Genomic DNA, 16345 nt, shown 5'->3' with positions numbered 1-16345 from the left:
TGTGGATCAATTTAAGTATGTCTTCAAGAAAACTCCTAAGAGTGACAAGGAGAGGAGAGCGAAAACATTAGCTCCTGGATCAATCGATGAGGTAATCTACATTTCAATTGCAAAAGAATTAAAGTTAAATGCATAGTTATGATGTTAATTGTGAACTATTTTCTACAGAAGAATTCTAACTTGGCTTTTGAATTGTGGTTTTGCAGCCATCTACAGAGCCACGTACTACGCCGAAGAGGCTTGATTTTGATGATCCACCAGAAGTTTAGGATCATATAGTGTTAGTTTTGGTCATAGAATGACCAATACATGTAGATATATTCTACATTTTTATTGTATATCGATTTGGACATGGCATATGCCACATTTTTGTAATACTTGTATTGACTTAGCAGACATGCCTTTTTTTTATTTATAAATATCGATATTTGATCCAATAAATGTGTAATGAGCTCATTATTTTGTATTTGTTGTATTTTGTGGTTGTCCTTTTATAAATTTAAATGAATATTTGCATATGTAATCAACAATATGAATATAAACAACAAAAAAATATGATATAAAGCATTGCAATCGTGGAATATGATTTGATAAAATTTCTAAAATGTTGAATTAACCCTACAAAACTCCTTGTATTTTGTTCATTATTGTGTATTCGTTGTATTTGGTGGCTTCCCTTTTATAAATTTAAATGAATATTTGCAGATGTAATTAACAATATGAATATAAACAACAAAAATCGACAATATGAATTTAAACAACATTGTGTTTGGTGCGAGAGCACCCTCACGCTCGCAATGGTCAAATTTTGTTCCTCATGTGCACAAACCGATGTTGCGAGCGCGTCCGGGTGGGCAGGTTTACGCTAGGCATGCCCCTGTCGTGCATCCCAAAGCACCAGAACGTCAAGAGTCATACCCTACCGGTGCGATCTCTCAAGTGCCCCGAGTCCAAAAAATTGTCAAAATTTGATGAACTATTTCTTCCAATCCACGACACATACGGTCAATCTGTTTGATCTCGTGGGGTCGTGTGAGGCTCCTCTACAATGGCCTATCTTGGTTTTCGACGACTTGGAGCCATTTTCAATTAGTAGCATTTTTTCACCTGCTCAAAAAACCGTTAGTTGCTTGCAAGGAAAAGTTGCAAGATTGGCTAGAATTGATTATGTTCCTCGTGTGCATAAACCGACATCGCGAGCGCGTCCGAGTGGGCATGTTTACGCTAGGAATGCCCCTGTCATGCATCCCAAAGCACCAGAACGTCGAGAGTCATACCCTACTGGTGAGATCTCTCAAGTGCCCTGAGTCCAAAAAATTATCAAAATTTGACGAACTGTTTCTTCCAATCCACGACCCATACGGTCAATATGTTTGATCTCGTGGGGTTGCGTGAGGCTCCTCTACAATGGCCTATCTATTTTTTGACGACTCGAAGCCATTTTCAATTAGTAGCATTTTTTCGCTTGCTCAAAAAACTGTCAGTTGCTTGCAAGGAAAAGTTGCAAGATTGGCTAGAATTGATTTTGTTCCTCGTGTGCACAAACCAATGTCACAAGTGCATCCAGGTGGTCATTTTTACGCTAGGCATGCCCCTATCGTGCATCCCAAAGCACCAGAACGTCGAGAGTCATACCCTACCGGTGAGATCTCTCAAGTGCCCTGAGTCCAAAAAATTGTCAAAATTTGACAAACTATTTCTTCCAATCCACGACACATACGGTCAATTTGTTTGATCTCGTGGGGTCGTGTGAGGCTCCTCTATAATGGCCTATCTCATTTTTCGACGACTCGAAGCCATTTTCAATTAGTAGCATTTTTTCTCCTGCTCAAAAAACAGTCAGTTGCTTGCAAGGAAAAGTTGCAAGATTGGCTAAAATTGATTTTGTTCCTCGTGTGCACAAATCGACATCGCGAGCGCGTCCGGGTGGGCATGTTTACACTAGGCATGCCCCTGTCGTGCATCCCAAAGCACTAGAACGTCGAGAGTCATACCCTACCGGTGAGATCTCTCAAATGCCCTGAGTCCAAAAAATTGTCAAAATTTGACGAGCTATTTCTTCCAATCCACGACACATACGATCAATCTGTTTGATCTCGTGGGGTCACGTGAGGCTCCTATACAATGGCCTATCTCAGTTTTTGACGGCTCGGAGCCATTTTCAATTAGTAACATTTTTTTGCCTACTCAAAAAACCGTGAGTTGCTTGCAAGGAAAAGTTGCAAGATTGGCTAGAATTGATTATGTTCCTCGTGTGCACAAACCGACGTCGCGAGCGCGTCCAGGTGGGCATGTTTACGCTAAGCATGCCCCTTTTGTGCATCCCAAAGCACCAGAATGTCGAGAGTCATACCCTACCGACGCAATGTAGAAGTTGCTTGACAACTTTTTTGACAATTTTTTTGACAACAATGACAATTTTTGCTCAAATTGTATCTAGTCTCAATCTATCACCCCTATGACCCGATAATGACTCAAATAATTATCCATGATTATACAAGAATCAAGAATGCTCATGATTGACTAGGGACACATCACATATACTCAAAACATAGTCACAAAACATTGACACACAAAATAGTCACAAAACATTGTCACATATTATTCAAAAATTTGCCTCTAAATATGGTCAAATCAACTCTTGGCTATTTGACTATACAAAAAATTGTCTTACAAATAATCTCATGGGCTTTTATACAAAATTTGGCATTATAATATATGCGATTCAGCTCATTGCCATTTTAATATACAAATCATCTCATGGGCTTTTATACAAAATTTGGCATTACAATATGTGCGATTTAGCTCATTGTCATTTTAATATACAAAATTTGGCATGTAAATATGTACAAATCAGCTCATTGCCACTTAAATATACAAAATTATGCCCCTAAACATGTAAAAATCAGCTCATGGGCATTTATATATACAAAAAATGAATATAGAACAATTCGTCGATGATTTATACAAAATTCTCAAAATCATTCTACTCTGAACCGTAGAATCAATCAAGTGAGCCTTCAGGATTGGCTCTAACCCGTATTGTGTCAAGTATTGCCTCGTGGTCAGATTCATGAACTTTCCATAAAATCTTGTTATGAGGTCTACCACGATACTTCATCAAATGAATATTTGTTGCAACAACAAGGTTAGAGAAATGAAGAATATGTCTGTGTGTTTCAAAGTCCTTGAACAACCAAACATTAGAATTCTTGATAGGGTATCTCCGAAGCCATGTTCCTATCATGACAACAGACCCTATTGGGTACTCAATACCCTCTCCGTTAATGATTGTGGTTGTCAATTTTCTTTTAGGTTCAACACAACGACACAAATAGTAATATGTTCCTTCTTCATTGTTCTCTTCTGCAACAACTGCATACACATGACCTGCATTTTATAAAGTGTTAATTAATACCAAAAATAAAGTATGATGTACAACAAAATGAACCAAAAAGAATACTTGCAAAAAAATTAACTCAAAAAATCACCTAAATCCACTAGGTCGGATACATGGTCAAAATCCACTGATGTCTCCATCTGGCTCAATTGTAGTGCTTTGGGAATTTGATATGAATCAATGGGAACCAACGGTCTACAAGACCATTTGTCAACCCACTCTTCTGATTCACATTCTTCCCACAAACAATACATGCATGAAGAGCAAAAACATACCATCTGTCTCGTATAAATTACCAGTGAACTTGAATTTGAACTCATAAATGAGTGCATGTCACTCGATCCTACAATTGTACAACAATCTAGATAGTTTTCAATGTTAGATTCAGTAATCAACCAAAAATATCTACAAACCAATGACGTACCTAGATTACCTGGACCCATCGTAGACTTACACCATCGTACAATTGTTTCTACATCTACCAACTCAACACCACCTTCGTACTTCAATTCTTCCCTGGCTAGGGCTCTTTTCACACATGCTCCTGCACCATCGTGCTCTCCCTTACCATGTCCAGCTTCAGTGAATTTCCAAAAATGTTGTACACCGGTTGTCACATGCATCCTTGTCAGCCAATAAAACATCCTTGTATTCTTGAATTGTGCGGTGCAATTATCTGACCATATTAAGTGTCGGTTGTATTGTATGTTCCTTTCCCTTAAACTATCATAGAAAACTTTAAAGCATCCTTGTACAAAATTCGATGAATGATTATGATCATCACGTATGTAGAAGTGATACTCTCTTACAACCTTTCTATCCTCCTTTGTGCTATCATCTGCATGCATGAATGCTATGTGTACAAAAATAGAAACTTGTGTAGAGTGATAATACATGGATTGCACTTCATTTTGAGGTTGTAGTGTATAATTTTCAGCGAAATCAACGATAGAGACAATGGTGCCAAGAGGAAATGTGTCCTTACACAACTTGAATTGCTCATCTAACCATCAAGCTCTATGTGTATGTATTATGTACTCATAAACTAGTTTCTCTTGAAATATTTTCATAAAGTGAGCTACACATATATCATTTTTCACTAGCTCACATCTCTTCAAATCTTTTCCATCTTTAACTTCATATGTGATTGTCTTGTATTTTCCAAAAGAAACTAGTTTCGTACCAATTTCATGTGTGCTCTCCAAATGTATGCATCTTGGTAAATGTTGCAAACCACCACATATAGCACAAGAACCTTCCAAACAAGGCATCTTATAATAAATGCAACCATCATGTCTATTACATAACACACTTGAAATAAATTCTCTTGCCGACTTAGGAGGTGCTTGTATATTACATTCCTGCAAAACATCGTTAGTGTGCAAAGTAGAACAAATATGACGAAAAATATCATAATGCATGGAAAATTCAATATGCATCCTACAACAACACGTGGTGTGTACATGATTAATCTTAATATAAAAAGGTTTTGCCATTTCAAAAAGTCTTTGAGAAATTTTTATTTGAGGAAACTTTTGAAGGAATCTTTCATAAAATTTAGTTTGAGTCATATCCAAATGGTGTTTCGCATGTGGCTCACGATTTTTAGACCCAATTCGCCTTCTAACAACATCTCTTTGGTTGGGCGATACTCTTGTGTTGTCATGCCAAAAATTTTCAATTAATGTTTTTAGTGCATCTACAACAACCTTGTCTTTGCGTGGTAGTCTACCCAAGAATGCCCAAAGAGAATTATTGTTAGGTTCCTCTATTTTTTCTCGCCTCTTTAATGCTTTACTTAATGTTGTTCTACTAACGTTCAATGACTTACTTGTTTTGCTTATCAAACGATCTTTTTTTATTTTCTTGCTCATTATGGTTGATGTAATGACACGTCGAGTAGCATTAGAATCTTTACTACGTGATTTTGAACCAATAGATTGATATGCATCAAATAGATTTCTGACAATAGTTCTTTCACTGTTACTTTCAGATGATCTTAGGCCTAGAATTTTCATTGTCTCTCTAAAATTCAAATTTTTAATCATTTGAACAATTAATTGACATCTTGCGGTTTGATTTACGTTTTTAAAATAGTTTTGCCATATTCTTTTAACCATTCTCCTACAAGTTCGTTCATTCATTTTATTGGGCATTGACTTCAATATATTCTCATCAATGTCAATTAGATACTTTGGTTTCCTATGAATGATTCTAGGAGGTGTTAACATCGGTGCATTATGTACATTCAATTCATCAAGTAGAGAAAGGTGTAATATGTTCATCATTTAATTGATTATTCAATGCGGTATCTTCTTCAATTGCATTAGGTTCAAACGGTAAATTATCAAATGTTTCTTCTTCAATTGCATTAGGTGCATTATATTCGTTTGGTAAATCGAATTGAGATGTTGAGGTTGACATACCTTCTTCTCCCATTGTTCTTATGTCACACAATTTCTTCATACGTTGCCTTTGTCTTTCCTTTTGAGCCTCTCGTTGTTCCATCATTCCTCGCTTGTTCTTTCCCATGGTTGAGATTAGTTGACCTAAATAGAATCATATTACTTTCAAAAATAAATAAATAACCATAAGTATGCATCTTATCACCATTTTTTAGAATCAAACTATTAAACAATCACAATTTAATCATTTGAAACCATGCAAAAACAAAAAACTAATAAAAACAACAATTCAATCATTTGAAATCATGCAAAAAACAAAAAATTCACTTACTTTTATGTATACAACAGTGATAGAAGTGCAGACACAGTTCCAGTGGGGCCTTCAATGACCTCAAAAACTTCTTTTGAGGTCGTTGAGGCTCTTGGGCAACTAAAACTATGTCTATAAACTGCATATGTGCTACATTGATAACCGCGTACGCGCTACTAGGCCATAAAATGTTGGCAAGCCCAACGGTATTCTCAGCTGATAAGTAGCGCGTACGTGCTACTAAGCCTAAAAATGTTATCCTAGGGTAGCGAATAACGGGAATAGTACTCTGTATGTGCTTATGAGTAATAAGTACCACGTACGTGCTATGAAGCCTTAAAAAAGTAATGGAAGGGGTATGGAGGAAGGGAGAGGGAGAGAGGGAGATAAGAGGGGGGGAAGGGAGAGAGAGGGAGGAGAGGGGAGAGGGAGAGAGAGGGAGAGGGAGAGAGAGGGAGAGAGGGAGAGGAGAGGGAGAGGAGAGGGGAGAGGGAGAGAGAGGGAGAGAGGGAGAGAACATGGGGGGAAGGGAGAGGTAGAGGGAGTGGTGCAGGAGCACCCTTCCAAGCTCTTCCTCCTTCTTTGTTTTGTTGGTGTTATGCTTCTTTTGAATCCATTGTATATGTAATAAGAGCCATGAGCTCATTTGTTCTTGACTAGGTCCTAGTTTTAGATCCTTAGTGTTTTTGTTGTGATTTCTTGTGCAAGAGAGGTTGAGTGTGCCTTGGATGTGTGTTAGGCCTTATTGGCATGATTTTGTCCTTAGGATAGCCCAAAATAGGCCTAGGAGTCATGAAAAGCAACAATGGCAAAGTTGCTCAAAAGATGCAAAAGTTGCATGACAACTTTTAAAAGTTGTCAAGCAACTTTTCCACCCAAAAGGTCAAAGACCCTTATTGAGCGTGGAGAGCCCTAATTTTGGCACACCGACCGAGGTCTGGGTAGTATAAGATGTTTCAAACCCTAAAATATGGTGGGGGTTAATCATTATTGTACGACCCAAGTAAGGAAAGCTTGACTGTGACTATTTTGTTGGTTACCAATCAGTTTGAATGAAGCAACCGAGCAAGTTAATGGTTTGATCTGAAGACTAAACTATGTGGAAAGCTTTGTGTAGTGTTTGATCTTTCATTTTTGGCAATTAGATAGTGTGTGTGGTGCAGGTTAAGTCCTTTTATAAATAGTTTGTATAATACTCTGTCACTGCCTAGTTTTGGGACAGTTTTGTACTAATGGGTTAACTTTCCATTCTCCATCATGGAGCCACCATGAAACCATGGGGAATGGAAGTGAAGACCTTGTACTATAATGCAATGCAAGCAGGGCCTTTGAAAATGCAAGGAAGCCAACCATTTAGCCACTCCTAGGTGAGACTGGACAGTGCCCGGTTAGGAATGGTTGTTGGTGCAGAGGTCTTGGAGAGAAAGGTTGGTTAGAGGAGAGTGCACCCTTTGGAGGAGGTGTAGAGGAGTGTGTGAAGAACCACTAGTGTGAAGAAGGAGCCTCCACCAATCTAGACGAGGTTTAAAACACAAAACATACACTGTGACCCAGGCAGACCATAAAAACCCTCACAGAACCCTTAAAAACCCCAAAATTCGCCCAAGGCATTGTACGGCCACTTGGAGGCCCAAAACCAGAGAAATCCTTGAGCCCTTACCAAATGAATGGTAGTCCATTTTGGGAGTTTGGGTATTTTGTGCATCATTTGCAAGAGAGAGCCCTAAAAGTCCGGATTGGAGGCCTAATAGGGGCTTTTCCTTGTAGCCCTATTTTGTGGGGAATGAGAAAAATGGTGGAATTGGTAGGAGGGATGAAGGTTGCAACTTCTTGGGGGCACATGGATGGATGTAAAACATGGTTTAAGACCTGTCCTAACCTTGTTAGGACCTAGGAAGCAGTAGGATAAGCCCAACCCTTATTAGCCATAGTAAGGGGTTTTGAGTCTCATGAGTAGGTGAGACCTTAGGAGCAGCATTGCAACTCATTGGTGGGTGGATTGGGCAAGGTCAGGGGATTCCTCAAGCAAGGGAAGACCTAGAGACCCTAGGGTGTGAAGAGAACACTAGGTGATCCAAGGGAAGGATCCAAGAGTATAGACTAGGCTAGTCTATCCCAAACCCCATCCCATCAGGGAGGGAGAGAGGGAGAGAAGAGGGGGGAGGGAAGGTAGGGAGAGAGAGAGAGAGAGGGGGTGGGAGAGGGAGAGAGAGGGAGAGGAGATGGGAGAGGGAGAGAGAGAGAGAGAGGAGAGGGAGAGAGGGAGAGAACATGGGGGGAAGGGAGAGGTAGAGGGGGGAGAGAGGGAGAGAAGAGGGGGAGGGAAGGTAGAGAGAGGGAGAGAGGGAAGGAGAGAGAGAGAGAGAGAGAGAGAGAGAGAGAGAGAGAGAGAGAGAGAGAGAGAGAGAGAGAGAGAAGAGGGGGGTGGGAGAAGGAGAGAGAGGGAGAGAGGGAGAGAACATGGGGGGAAGGGAGAGGTAGAGGGAGGGAGATAATACATGATAAAAATCAAAGAGGAAGTTGCAGATAAGAAATAAATTCACTTACTTCTATAGAAGTGCAGACATAGTTGCAGTGGGGTATGGAGGGAGAGAAGAAGAGAAAGAGGGATGGGGTATGGAGAGAGAGAGAGAGAGAGAGAGAGAGAGAGAGAGAGAGAGAGAGAGAGAGAGAGAGAGAAACCTTGTATGTGTTTGAGAGGGAGAGACGATACACTTACATGTGTATATATATGTTTAATATATTATATGTATATAAACATATTATATATACAATGTCATATTATACACATATTATATATTACATATATTATATGAATATACACATATAATACATAGAATATCATATTATACAATAGCGCATACACGCTGTTTAAAGGGAAACAAGCGCGTACACACTTCTTACACTATAAATACCTCGTACGCGCTTTTTAAACCATAAGTACCCCGTACGCGCTTTTGAATTTTTAGGCTTGGAAATAGGCTTGGATGACAAAGCTACGGATTGAAAGTTTGATTTTCCTCCATTTCTCTCATTTTTGACGTGTTTTATTTTATCAACTTGGTTTATCAACTTTGTCATCATCAGGTTTACACTTCATAAAGTGGGTATTTCTAAAATTGCCACCATATTTTCACCCATCTTTTGAGCTTTCTAACCATATTTTTTTTTTCAATTTGAACAACAATAACATATTATTATTGAATTTCTTTTACTAGTGTCTCCATAGTTCTCACAAACATAGGTGCACCATTTTTTGAATAACTTTTGATATACGTATCCAAATTTAAAAAACTTTATATATTATTGTAGTGCACTTGATTCTTTACAATTTAAAAAAAAAAATTGTATTTTCGATTTGTTCATAAAGTGGGTATTTCTAAAATTGCCACCATATTTTCACCCATCTTCTGAGCTTTCTAACCATTTTTTTTTTTTCAATTTGAACAACAATAACATATTATTATTGAATTTCTTTTACTAGTGTCTCCATAGTTCTCACAGACATAGGTGCACCATTTTTTGAATAACTTTTGATATACATATCCAAATTTAAAAAACTTTATACATTATTGTAATGCACTTGATTCTTTACAATTTTAAAAAAAAAAAATTGTATTTTCGATTTGTTTAGTGTAACTTATGCTTTGCGCACGAACATGTACCGAATTTTCAAGATGTGCTCGATTGGAAAAATCATAAAAAAATAAACTCAATAAAAAATTACAAAAAAATACACATCTTCTAGTGCTCACTCTTAACTATCTTTTTGCCAAAGGATTTGTCAAAATACTAAATCTAACTATGACTTTTTTGATGCGCACGTCAAACACTATGTTATGTTTTTCAGAAAAAAAAAAACAAGGTCAGTTTTTCGTGCATGAAGGATTTGACCCCCTTAATCTTATCCAATTTTGAAAAAGTTTAGTAGTTTGGAAACTAGATTCAGAGTACTACAATATTTGTTCTTTGATTATCTTCATATCTTGAGCGGATGACTTTCAAATTTTGCCTCTAAGTTCAGGTTCACCTGATTTCGAAAAAAAAGTGTCCACTTATACCCCCTTTTTGACCACCATCTTTGTGCACTTACCCTGCTTAGTCTCTCTATGATGGCTCTACACACCACCAACAAGAGTCTTGCCATCTCCTAGATGAAGAGAAGGAAAATAGAACCTTCCTCAAGATGATAAATTGGAAGATCAACCATTAGAATTGAAATTAAAATGTGTGGCATTCCAAATGGTGACTCGCTACCCACATTGAGATGTGTTTGTTACATTACCGATATATTACTCATTGCTTTGTGGCATGTTTTCTAAGGTGAATGGAAAGCTCGCTAATGACAATGTAAATGTGTTCACCAAAGTGAACACAATTATCCACCTATGTAATTAACAAACTCATCAATCTTCCCTTTTTGTATAGTTTTGGGGTCTACAATTTTGAACAAAGGCATTTTAAAGATGCCCCATACCTTCCATAACTTGCACCAATCCTTTTCACACGCATGTTATAAATTAGTTTTGGCATAAATAAAAAAAATTGCACTTGATATTGCTCAATAACACTTTAATGAGCTAGTATTGGTCAACAAGACCTTATTGGCCTTGACCCAATTTTTTAGATCACACCTCCCCAACCAAGAGGATTTTGATCCCCAACAAAATTAGAATTAGTGAAGAAGGTTTCAAGTGCACAACATCCCTCTCATATGCAACCTTGATTTACACAATAGAAGGAACAACACCCAAAACTTGGTACTTTTTTCATACATTAACCTATTGTATATGTTTCTCCTTGTATAGGTGAAGCTATGTTTCATACTTTACAACTAAACTCTCCAATTGTGAGACCATAATTTTTACTCCATTGATCAAACACTTCCCCTTTGATGAACTAGCCAAAAACAAATTTTTGACTTGCCTTTAAGGACATTCAAGAAATAGTCCCTTCCCTTCAAGAATAATGTGTATTAGTTGTTTCTTCAAAAATAAATAGCATCTCCCTTGTACAAGAATGGACTCTTAAATATCATGCTATGAATGGCAATAGAAATTGGACATCAGATAAAACTTCATCCACAAAGTTAAAATTGAGCCAAAACCAAAACTTGCATTGCTTTGAGACTTCAAACTCCACATAATCCTTTAAAGAACACAAAGGAGTAAGGATGGAGATGGTTCATCACTTTCAATCCTAATTCTTCAACTATCTTGTAAGAAATCAAATTCAAGTGAGAGAATAAATCAAACAAAGCATCAAACTTCTTACCCTTCACTTGTACAACTTGACATAAAATAACTTGGTAAGCTCATCTTCATTTGATTTTACTTCATTCACCAAAACAATTCATTATTTAGCATGACACAAGAAATGTAATCATCAACATTTGAATCACATTACATCTACTTCTTCTTCACAAAAAATTGTGCTTCTATCTTTCCCTTTCTTCATCTAGGAAGTTGATGACTCAAGAAACAAATTCCAATGATTATCGGCTCCATGTACATATTTATCACAATGTAAGTAATAAAAATTACACTTTTCTTTTGTCATGAAAGTAAAACAATTTCCTTCTAAAATTTCTTGCCACCATGCAAACCAAAGAAACTCACTTCTCATTTATTTCAAGGTAATAACAGTTTAGGTAGTACACACCTCATATATATTTTAGGGTTTGGCCATGAGAACTACCTTTTGCAGGTGATCAAACAGACCTCCCTCACACTTTATCAACATCTCATGTTCCATGATGTCCTTCCCAAATTGAACAACACTTTTTATTAACTCACTTGTATATGTTTGCATTTTCTTCCCTTATCTTGCTTTGAATGATGTCATTGCACCACTCACTTTTCTTCATAACAAAGGGGATAAATTATTTCCACAATAGTGATTGAAAGCTTCCCACTTCGAGATTGGTGCTACTTTCTAACCTCCAGTGAATTTGCATAGCTCTCATACCAACAAGTTTCAACCTTGCAAAAGAAATTTGTTGTTGTGAGGAAAAACCATGCAAACTAAAATACACTTTCATTTGGAACACCCATTGGTCTAGTTTTTCTACACCTATTCTCCTTATATGGTAGCACATCTATCTTAGCTTTAACTTCAAAGATTTTTTTAATTTAAAAAAAAAATCTTGCTTTGTACTCACATTCTCAAATTCTTCTTCTTCATGGTTCACCTTAGACTTATCCATTTTTGTTATCAAGGCAAGCATCATGCTTTCCAACTTATCAAATTTCCACTCAACAATGAATATTTTGGCCACATACTATTCCAACCTCAAAAATATTGCTTCTTTATATTCATCTCTCACCATTGTCATTGCCATCAACTCTTAATCACTCTCTTAGACTCAATTCAACCTCAAAATATACTAAATTCCCTCTCCCACTTGATCTCACAGATATCATACATAGTTTGCAACCCCTATAATCAAGAAAATAAGCAAATAACCCATAGGATTTCATTACTCATACCACTTGATCCATAAACTAGTGTGGATATTCCACATGCTCAATTATCAACAAATGAATATGGTGTTTAAATCTCTTCAACACACTTTAGCGAATATTTTCTAATATTTGCTACAGTTGTTAATATTGAAAAAATAAGTGCAATAATTATTTGATTAGATCTAATACCTACAAAATGCAAAACAAAACATAACAAATAATGTTCAACATTGAAACATGTAAAATGACATGAAAAAAAATTAATTTGAATAAGAAACTCCAACTTTCGAGGCAACAACTCTTTATGCCAATATATAAGAAAGTCTTTATTAAAAGTGTTTGTTTGAAGTCAGTTAATAATATTATAAATTTAATAATTTATCATATATATTGATTGGTCAATAAGAAAAAAGTGTTTGTAAAAGTTATAAAGATCATTATATTATATAATCAATATAAGAAACCCATACCATTTATATTTGTATATTTCTTTTATATCATTTTTATAAGTATAAACTTTTATTATTCTCTTTGTATTTTATCATGATACACACTACGCCTGAAGAAAAGATGCTTACATTTGCCTCTTCATTAGAGCTGCTTCGCTGATAATTGAATGCAAAGATGAAGAAAGCTAATAAGATTCGTCAACCTTAAAAATTTAATAATTTCACGCGTTCTATTCTAACAGCGACTATTCAAACAGAAACTGTTCACGCGAGTTGATTTGTAGTCTTGCAATTTAATAATTTCACGCGTTCTAAATTAAATGCGAAAGGAATTTGGAGGTGTAGTTGCATGAGAGTCTGAGTCAATCAAGTCACTAAGGAAGAGGTTTCGTATATTAATTTGCGCCGACCGCCGCCAGTCGTCATCATATGAACATTCATGAGGTTTTCAAAAATGCCGGCAAAGCGATAGAGACGTTTTCGCAACAAGGCAATTTATAGTTAATTTTGTGTATTTTAAGTTTTTAACTGGTATATTGGATTTTGATATTTTTATGGTTGTTTTTTTGTATGTTATTTAGTGTTTATAGTTATTGTTTTGGCTTTTCGGTAGTTGTAACATACGTTGTGGAATTTGTTATGCATTCAATGGTCAAAAAGTGGTCATTTTGAGTTGACGTCTCAAACATATTCCCTATTGCCCCATTAACTGCATGCTTTGACCACCACAAAATTTGTACAATTGATTCGATACATCAACACAAATGCCCCCAATAATCATGTGCTATTAGTACCAACAAAGTTGCACAATTGATCTAATTACTAACTTTTTTCCTAGCTAATAGTTATACCAATGGATGATTATTGGTCTAGTAGAGATTTTTTTAGCTGAGAACCAAGTCTCATTATCTTAAATGTGAAACAGGTACATGGATAACCCCCAAGGAAGAATGAGAGGAAAAGCACTTGATTTTTTTGTAGCAAAGGAGTGGTTGAAATCAAATGGCACCTCATTGTAGAGTGTGAGGCTGATGACTATATTCGTAAGTAGTTTGAAAATAATTTGAAGGTGGGCAGTTAGTTTGAGTTGTTTGATGAGGAAAGGCTTCACAAAACTGCGATTTTCTTGGTCCAGATTCATAAAGTAAAAGAGTCGACTCAAAGAGAATATAAAATAGTGATTTTTAAAAAAAGCTTTGACTCCCTCAAACTGCTTGATCTCATGGATGCCATTAAAATTCCTTCCTTCATTTATTCATAGCTTCGTTTATGGAATTTGTCTACAAAAAATTATTGCATGAACTTTTGGCCAATGAATAACTCAAAAGTATAAATAACAGATGGAGAAGTAGCTTGGTAAGAGGCATCATAAGAACAACATATAATAGATGGAGAAGCCTATTTACAATAGGGTATCATGTATATGATGCCCTTGAATATAACCCCCCTTTCTCCATCCCTACACATGAGTGGGAGGAACTAATTAATGACTTACTCTAGTAGGTTAATTAATTTAGGGCGGAAATCAACCATAAGTTATTAACCTGCTAGCCCTCCAATTAATCAACTTGCTAGAATAACATTTTTTAATTTAATATTCGAATTCTCTTACTCTAGTTAAGTGGTTATTACAACTTCCAAAAAGTTGCTAAATGGTTTAGAACTCTTGTTAGTTCTTTTTAAGATTATTTGTATGAGAATAAGATATGTTTTAGAGCATCATCTCACTAGGATTTCTCTTACACAAATTCATAAGAATAAATCTGTTAAAATCAATTTGTGCAGTCAGCTTTCAACAATGCTTCTTGACCATGTATAATATTTTCTTTAGCTATCTCTTGTAACCTCTCAGATCATTTTGTTTTGGTATGATTTTTGTTAATATTAATTAAACCAAGGGCTTGTGGCAAATGTCATTTGCAATATGATATTTCAAGTCTGCAGTTACTCATAATATGGTGCAAGTAAAATAATTTTGTTACTAATACATGGTCTTCCATGAGGAAAGCCATACCTTTGGTAAGAAATATCGTGTATGACCTTAACTCTCAACTCTATTAGCTATAAATTGGGGTGGATATTCCACACACTCAATCATCAACAAAAAGATATGATGCTTTACTCTCTTCAATGTATCTTAGCAAACATTTTCTACTATCTAAAATAGTTGTTAATATTATAAAAAAAAAATAAGTACAACAATAAATCATTAAGATCAAATGACTATAAAATGTGAAAATGAAACACAATAAACACCAAAACTAAAACACACAAATTAGTAGATAGAGAAAATTTATTTTAGGTGAAAAACTTCAACTTGAGAAGCAATGACTCCCTATTCTAGATTGCTATTAAGATATAGAAGTTATACTACCTCAATATATTTTAATAACTATGAACACTTAAAAATATATCCTCGTGTTACATACAAACTTGCAACAATTCATACACTTGCTTTGTCTCTCTATGATGGCTCTCACACTACCAGCAAGAGTCTCACCATCTACTAGATGTAAAGAGGGAAAATAAAACCTTCCCCAAGATGAGAAATTTGAAGGATCAACCATCAATATTGGAATTCCAAATGCTACATCACTAGCCACATTGAGACATGTTTGTTGTACTACTAGTATATTAGTCATTTCTTTGTGACATGTTGAATAAGGTGAATTAAAATTTTGCTAATGGTGATTATGTGTTCACTAAGGTGAACATAATTAGCCACTTATGTAATCAACATACTCATCCATATTACCTTTTTGGCTAGTTTTTGGGTCTGCAAATGCATTTCAAAGATGCCCTTTACCTTCCTTGACCTACACCAATCCTTTCCACATCCTAATTATATCAGTTTGATGGCAAATTCAAATTTTACATGCTTTAAGAACACTCTAATGATCTAGTACCAACAAGGTCCCTTGTTGGCCTTGCACATATAAGAACTGAAGTTTTAGATGACACCTCCCCAACCAATAGGTTATGAAGCCTCAAAAGATTTAGATTTGATGAAGAAGGTTTTAGGTGTCATTCATCCCTCTAAGATGTCACTTTTCTTTGCACCATATAAGGAACAACACCCAAAAATTGGTACACGTTTTCCACACACTAACCTATTTTATATGTTTCTCCTTACATAGATGAAGCTATGTTTCATACTTTACAACCAAACTCTTTGAATTTGAGATCACAATTTGTTACTTGCATTGATCAAACACTTCCCCTTTGATGAACTAGCCAAAACAATTTTGGACTTGTCATTAAGGGAATTCAAGAAACATTCCCTTTCCTTCAAGACTAGCATGTATCAATTCTTTCTT

This window comes from Cryptomeria japonica, chromosome 6 (genome assembly GCF_030272615.1).
Source record: "Cryptomeria japonica chromosome 6, Sugi_1.0, whole genome shotgun sequence".
NCBI classification, from domain to species: domain Eukaryota; kingdom Viridiplantae; phylum Streptophyta; class Pinopsida; order Cupressales; family Cupressaceae; genus Cryptomeria; species Cryptomeria japonica.
Note: the sequence above shows the minus strand (reverse complement) of the source record.